Below are 8,375 nucleotides of genomic sequence, written 5' to 3' on the forward strand. Positions count from 1 at the left end.
ATACTCCTAATAAAATAATCATTTCATAATTTAATTCAACAGATAGACCCTTTAATCAAAGATGAACTGAAAAAACAAAGCAGAGCATACTCTAGATAGATTCAAAAAAATTGATGAACCCTAATCCACATTTCGCGAGATTGGAGAGGATGGACCCTAAATATAAAGACAAACAAACAAGAAACCAAGAAGAAAATGTGCAGCTGCTAATGAAACCTACCCATAACTGGAGACATTTGTGACATTGAGGGGACGAACCCTAGATGTATACTGCTAGAATCAGTGAGCAAAAGTAACAAAAAACAAAACAAAGGACAAATACATAGGAAGGAGGAACAAAAAAAGACTACCTACGATGCGTCTCCCTCTCCTTCTCTCCCTCCAGAATTCGCCTGCGCCTCGAGCACCAGCTGCTAGATAGAAAATGGGGAACGGCGGAAGAGGAATGGGGAACGGCCGAACTGAATGCTTCAGCACAAAGAACCATATAACGTGGAGAAAAAGATGAAACGCCCGCCCCCTCATCTTCAGACCTCACACAAAAAAACAGCCCACGAGCCCAACAACACAAACGAGGCCCGTGAAAAAAATGCAGAAACAAAAAGGCCGCTAACAAGATGGGCCGCGCACATAGAGAACGACAAGCGACAGGAGGGGAACGCACCACAACGACAAAACAAGCTAGAGCGAATCTTGATGACAGGACGAGATCCAATGGCTGTGGACTAGCCGGCGTCCGGTCTCCCCTCCCCGTCCTCCTTTACCTTGCCGACTCAACGCCTCCGCCTCCGCCGCTCCTCTTACACCCAGCCCAAGTCCGGTCTCCGCCTCCGCCATTGCTCCACCACGCCGATGTCCCGCGTCCGCCTCCACCGCCGGCTCCTCTCCTCCACCTCGCCGCCCTCACGTTCCTGGTCTCCCCGCGACGCCTTTGCCGCGGCCACAGAGCGCCTGCGCGCCGGGACGCTCTGTCGAGATGATGCACACAACCTGTTCGACGAATTGTTTCGGCAGGCCACCTCGGTCCCCGAGCGCTCCCTGAACGGCTTCCTTGCCGCCCTCGCCCGTGCTACGTCCTCCACTGCCTGCATCAAAGATGGCCCCGCCCTCGCCCTCGCCCTTGCTCTCTTCAACCGTGTGTGCAGAGAAGAAGCCGGCCCGCAGGTGGCGGCGCCCACCGTTTGCACCTACAACATCCTCATGGACTGCTGCTGCCGCGCGCGTCGCCCAGACCTAGGGCTTGCCTTATTCGGCTGTATCCTCAGGACGGGCTTGAAGATACGGGGTGGATGAGGCTGTGAACGTGCTGCTTCACAGGATGAGGCTGTGAACGTGCTGCTTCACATGATGTCCGAGCTCGGCTGTGTGCCTAATGCCTTCTCATACTCCATTGTTCTGAAGGGCTTATGCGACAATAGCATGTGTCAGCGGGCGCTCGAGCTGCTCCAGATGCTGGTGGAAAAAGAAGGTGCCTGCTCTCTCAATGTAGTGGCATATAGCACAGTCATCCATGGTTTCTTTAAGGAAGGCGAAACCAGCAAGGCGTGCAATCTATTCGATGAAATGATACAGCAAGGGATTGTGCCTGATGTGGTGACATATAGCTCAATTATTGATGCGTTGTGCAAGGCCAGGGCAATGGACAAATCAGAGCTAGTCCTTCGTCAGATGGTTGCTAATGGTGCTCAACCCAATGAAGTGACATATAATTGCATGATCCATGGATATTCCACATCTGGGCGGTGGAAAGAGGCTGTTAAATTGTTTAGAGAAATGAAAAGCCGGGGCCTTATACCAGATATTTTTACTTGCAACTCCTTAATGACTTACCATTGCAAGCATGGAAGAAGCAAAGAAGCTGCAGAATTTTTTTATTCGATGACAGCAAAGGGCCACAAACCGGATATCGTCTCATACCGTATTTTGCTTCATGGGTATGCTACTGAAGGATGCTTTCCTGATATGATTGATGTCTTTAATTCAATGGAAAACAATGGTATTGCAGCCGACTGCCATGTTTTCAACATATTAATTGATGCATATTCTAAACGTGGAATGATGGATGAAACTATGCTGATAACAAGTAAAATGCAGGAACGCAGAGTGAATCCTGATATAGTCACCTATTCCAGCATAATAGCTGGACTTTCCAGATTGGGTAGGCTGACTGAGGCCATGGAAAAATTCAATCAGATGATTGCCTTGGGAGTACAACCGAACAAAGTTGTTTATCACGCGTTGATTCAGGGTTTTTGCATAGATGGTGATTTGGCTAAAGCTAAGCAGTTGGTTTCTGAAATGATGAACAGAGGTATTCCTCGTCCTAACATTTCGTTCTTTAGTTCAGTAATAAAGAGTCTCTGCCAAGAAGGAAGGGTTATGGATGCACATGATATCTTTGACTTGGTTATAGACATGGGTGAGAGGCCTGATGACATTTTACTTAATTCACTGATTGACGGATACTGCTTAGTCGGGAAGATGGATAAAGCATTAAAAGTACTTGATGTCATGGAATCAGTTGGTGTTGAGCCTGATGTTATTACATACAATACACTTGTTAATGGCTATTGTAGAAATGGAAGGATCAATGATGGTTTGACTCTGTTCAGAGATATGGCGCGTAAGAGAATTAAACCTGACACTGTGTTCATATTGCGTCATAATGGATGGGTTGTTTCGTTCTGGGAGATCTGTTTCTGTTATGGCGCTGCTAGAAGGAGGGCGCGAGAGGGCCGGCCGGGGGCCTTTTTGCCCACGGCCGGGCAAGAGGGAAGGGATTTCCTTCTTAATTCTTGCTTGATTAGATTGATACATCTCCTCTCTTTATATAGAGAGGTTTACTTGACTCCCAAGCAAGGCTTACTTGACCCCTAAGCAAGCGACCCTTATCTCTAATTAACCCTAAGACTAATGGGCCAATTAGGCCCATTACGTACTCTAACACTACACCCCACCTGGACATGCAGTTTGTCCTCGAGCTGCAGCCTAACCAACTTATAACCATGACTCTACGCAACACAAACCTAACACCTAAAAACAAGCCTTTTACATCTCGGCTTGTTTTATTATTCTCAACCTGAAATGGGCTGGGACACATTATTTTGGACCCCTTAACAAAAAGTGGACACCATCCGCACGTAGGACGTGCACGCGTACAGCCACTTGGATTTCATGGACACCACCTGGACAAAAGGAGTGCATGTGTATGACCACCTAGAAGTGGTCGCAAGAGTGACCAGCAGAGGCGCCCTCGCGGTGGCCGGTGGCGGAATGCAGTGGTGCTACGCGGTGCGCTGCTGTCGGTGACACCATGCCTTCTCCCTGCCGGACGGCTGTTGGTTTGCACCGCACAGGAAAGAGTGGGGGGCTTGTGTTGGAGAATGACGAGGAGGGGTGCGCCCCCCCCCCCCAACCGCCCGATGTCACAGACTTTGAGGTCGCTGCCCGCGGGGAAAACAGTAGGCCCGCCGCCCTTGGGGGCCCAAGATCCCCGACGCAGCGGATGAGATCGAGGTCCTCTGCGCAGCGAAGGGCAACTTGAAGGAGCGACAGCTCCAGACCACGCATCTCCCGCACACGCCGACGCGCTAGGAGGCCGCGTGCAGCAGACTGCAGCCTCATCGCCGCCGACACGTGGCGGGTAGCGATCCAAGAAGGAAGCGGTGACGACGACGGCGGGGACTGGACTTGGTGGAGCGGGACTCCCGTCGGCGCGGTCGATGCGGGGCCGGAGCTGACCAGCGGTGGCTGCTGCGGTGGCGCACCGGGCAGTGGCAGCGGCTGCTGCGGCGGAGCACCGGGCGCGGCGGAGGCCACCAGGAGCGGCGGCTGCCACTGCAGCCAAGGCTGGGCGGTGGTGGCGATGGATGGCAGCTGCAGCGGCTGCTGTAGTGGCCCGGCGAGCGCGGCGAAGGCCGCCTGGTGTGGCGGCTGCCACGGCAGCCACGGCGGCGCGGAGGCGGTGATGGGCGCTGGAGGCGATGGGCTAGAGGCTTGGCGGGAGCCGACGTCGGCCATTGCGGCCACTGCGGGGCGGCGGCGGCAGCTGTAGCTGGGGCTGCAGCGTCCCAGCGAACGCCTCGGAGGCCCCTGGTTGCGGCGAGTACCACGGCAGGGCCAGCAGCCCGATGGCGGCGGTCGGCGGCAGGGGTGGTGGCGGCCCGTAAGGGCATGCCAGCTACAACCGGATCCCCTGGACGGCTGTGACGAGGTCGTTGAGGACCCCGGTGATCTCCTCCGGGGTGTAGGCGGCGGCCGGTGGTGCGGTGGCGGCGCCAAAGGATGTGACCAGCGGCGCGGACGGGGAGGGCAGCGGCGCGGTGTAGATGGCCAGCGGCGCGGTGGTGACGGTCGGCAGCGGAAGCGACGGGGTGGGCGGCGGCGAAGACATGATCGGAACTGAGCTATCTGATACCAAATTGTTATGGCGCTGCTAGAAGGAGGGCGCAAGAGGGCCGGCCGGGGGCCTTTTTGCCCACGGCCGGGCAAGAGGGAAGGGATTTCCTTCTTAATTCTTGCTTGATTAGATTGATACATCTCCTCTCTTTATATAGAGAGGTTTACTTGACTCCCAAGCAAGGCTTACTTGACCCCTAAGCAAGCGACCCTTATCTCTAATTAACCCTAAGACTAATGAGCCCATTAGGCCCATTACGTACTCTAACAGTTTCTGCAAGGGAAATGTTCCATGAGATGATCGAAAGTGGAACAACAGTCAGCATTTCTTCATACAATGTAATACTTGGAGGTCTTTGTAGAAATAATTGTGCAGACGAAGCGATTGCCCTGTTCCAGAAATTAGGTTCAATGAATGTGAAGTTCAGTATTGCAATAGTCAATACCATGATCGATGCAATGTACAGGGTTGGGTGAAGAGAAGAAGCTAAGGAACTTTTTGCTGGAATATCAGCTCGTGGGTTGGTGCCTAATGTATCTACTTATGGAGTAATGATTATGAATCTTCTAAAAGATGGAGCAGTGGAAGATGCTAACAATGTGTTTTCATCAATGGACAAGAGTGGTATAGTCCCCAGCTCCCGTCTCATGAATGACATCATCAGATTGTTGTTGGAAAAAGGTGAGATCGTCAAGGCCAGATATTATTTGTCTAAAGTTGATGGGAAGAGCATATCACTTGAAGCTTCAACTACTTCATTGATGTTTTCTCTCTTCTCAAGGAAAGGGAAATATATGAAGGACATGAAATTGCTCCCTGCAAAGTACCAATTTTTCGATGGATTTTGTTGATTTTGCACAAGACTCTGCTCAGGAAGCTTGAGTTTTTGCTTGCATAAAACCCTCCTGCCAGTATGACCGTATAAGAAATCCAAACTGCCTGCTTGTAGCATTGGGGTCATTTAGCGGTGTGTCAAAATCACAAGAGTGTGAAATGTCTATGAATCTTTTAACCTTCGATGGGCGTGGAAAGGTAGACCAAGTAGTCTAACACAGACTAGTTGGAGAACTTTAGGGGTAAGGACTTCTGATGGTGACTGGAAGGTATACAATCTTTTTCATACAATGTAATACTCTATGCTGCTGTCAGTACGATCTGTAATGAGCACTAAGGCAAGTGCAGAGAAATGTGACGCTGTACTCCACAAAAGCAGTATTTGCAATTTTGCACTGACTGGAATTTTTAGCAGTACTCAAGCTCGGCTACAGCGACTTGGCATCAGGTATGAAGCAGTCATTTGCTTTCAAGCTCGGCTACAAGGAGGATCTATCTACTTCGGGAAACAAATATGCCATGACGGGTCTGCACTCTTTGGTGCTTTTTATGCACCTGTTGAGGAAATGTGTCAGTTTGGTGAGGACCGTGTTCAGGCTGCACTCTTCTGTACAGTGTTTTTAAATTCACAATAAAGTGAACATCGTCATGTTTTTCCTCCAAAATGCAGCCTCACTTCCTTTATTGCAGCTAGAAGATTTGACAATTCAGTTGTTCATCAGGAACTTCAGGGAGGCTGTTTCCTTTAGCCCGTGATCACTGATCAGTAGCTCGGTTGTTTCATTTCTTCTCTTCTATATGACTGAATGGAAAGTTTTGTGTGTTTGTTATTGTTGGTCGCTTGCTTCATTTTAATATAGTTCATTTCCACCATTTTATACGTCAATGATGTGATACATACCTCGGTATCACCAACTATATTTTCTCGATAAGATAAGAATTCAAATACTTTGTAATTGATATAAGAAAATATGGACCAAATTTTAATATCTAAAAACTTAAACATTTGTTAATTAAGCAACAGGGTTACACGGAGTCTTTCGGATAACTCTGGAGAAAGGCTTGGCTAACTATGAACAACTACATTACAATGTCGATGCACATGCTTGAAGACCACAGAAATGAAGATGTTGGACACAAACTTGACATCAACTACCTTGAAATTGGGGTGGCGGTCCTAGATCTTTTTAGTGGTGGCATGGCTGGGGCGACTATGAGGGCAGCCCGCCGGCCGCCTTTGGATCTGGGCAGCGGTGGCTGCGATGACATGTGCGGCGGTGGATAACGAATTGAAGACGAAGATGTCATCCAAGGCGGTGGCCACGGTTGCAGCTAGACAATTGATGGGATTCAATTTCCCAAGTTCATAATCAGCTGATGGCAAGTACGACATGGGTTTGCTGGAGGGGCCCTTGACATGGGTTTCAGGCGGTGCCTGGCACTCGCGTCGTCGCCCGACAACAAGCTCATATGAGCACAGTATGAGCACAGTTTTTGGTCGCGTTAATCAACTATGTGTGTGAATAGAGGTTGGAAAGCCCAACTTTCGGGCTAAAGACATTCTGAGATGTCATGTTCCATGGTCCTCATGCACGAGATGCATATTCGTTAACGAGTGGTCTGGTCGACATTGTCAAGGATACAAGGAATGAAAGGTGGTGGTCAAGCGGTTGCGACAACACATCGTGGTTGCGTTTTGGTGGTGCTAATTCAGTACTAGAACTGGAGTTTCAGGGTGAAAACCCTTGGTGTGACCTTCGTTGGTCATACCTGGCAATGCCGATGTTTCAACATCGTTACCTTGCTGAGGGCGTTGCATAGAATTTTGCCCAGTTTTACTCTGAGGGTGAAAACTCAGGATTTAGTCTTTGACTGAATCCGGCGACAGTGACACTCGTGTGTTTTTATCTTCCTGAAGACGTTCCTTTTGAAGAACCTTCTCGCACCCTGTGTGGTGTCACGGTAGTGGTTGATGTTGCTATTTGTTACTGTGTGCCTCATATCTTGGTTTTTCTCTTTTGTTCTTTTATTATCATTTTTTTGGCTGTGTGCATCCTCGATGCCTCCAGTTGATCGCGGTGTCGTGTTGTTGCAGAGGTCGGGTGAACATGATCTCGTCTTGATATTAATATATTACCTTTGTCGAAAATCAACCACCACCCATTCCATCAAAGATATGTCAGGTTTTTTTTTGAGATAAGATATGTCACGTTTAGATGAGGAAACTTGAGATTTTGTTAACACTAGTTTTTTCTGAAATAGAACTTCAACTTTATTAGTTAGAAATAATTGTTACATCGTCCATAAGAAGAGGTACAATATCCTTCATAGGCTCCTCAAACCAATCCCTAGTGGCTGAAATTTTTGCTAACCTAGCTATTTCATGGGCCACTCTATTTGCTTCCCTATTACAGTGTTCAATTTAACTATAGGAAAATCACAAGCCAAAAAATAACAATCATTAAAAACTGCAGCTGCGGCTCCCGCCGAGTGTCCTCCATTCTTCATTACGTCGATCACTTCCATGTTATCTGAGTTTACAACAAGGCGATTGCAGCCCGCCTTCTGTGCTAGGAATAAACCAAATTTAAGAGCCAGAACTTCTGCTGTTAATACATCATCACACCAGTCAATCCTCCAGTTTCCTCCGACAATGAACCTTCCCTTATCATCTCTCAGGACTGCCCCAGCTGCACCTTGAAGAAGATCATGATCGAACGCGGCTTCAACATTCACCTTCACAAATCCCCTAGGAGGGATACTCCACCCCCCTGTTTTGCGAGTTGCTTTAGGGTAGTATGCATTGACATAATTTACCGTTATAGCACGAGCCCCCATCGAAGTTTGATTTGCATCATGTAACTTTTCTTCATGGACCAGTTGACGTCTATCCCATCATAGATACCAAGCTGTAATAGCTATTAACTCATGTGCATTTTGGATGCCCTTAATGTTTAATTCTTGATCTTTCATAAGGAGTAAGAATTCTAGCACCGCCTCTCCCGCGTGATCAACAACACAGGATTTATGGATCACCTCTTTGTTGGGGAACGTAGTAATTTCAAAAAAATTCCTACGCACACGCAAGATCATGGTGATGGCATAGCAACGAGAGGGGAGAGTGTTGTCTACGTACCCTCGT

General features: G+C 48.8%; 1 pseudogene; it reads left to right on the forward strand.

The window, feature by feature from the left end:
• The first annotated feature begins 617 nt into the window (after positions 1-617).
• On the forward strand, positions 618-6,221 carry LOC123077159 (protein Rf1, mitochondrial-like; annotated as a pseudogene).
• Positions 6,222-8,375: the final 2,154 nt, after the last annotated feature.

Source organism: Triticum aestivum, chromosome 1B (assembly GCF_018294505.1).
Source record: "Triticum aestivum cultivar Chinese Spring chromosome 1B, IWGSC CS RefSeq v2.1, whole genome shotgun sequence".
Classification (NCBI taxonomy): domain Eukaryota; kingdom Viridiplantae; phylum Streptophyta; class Magnoliopsida; order Poales; family Poaceae; genus Triticum; species Triticum aestivum.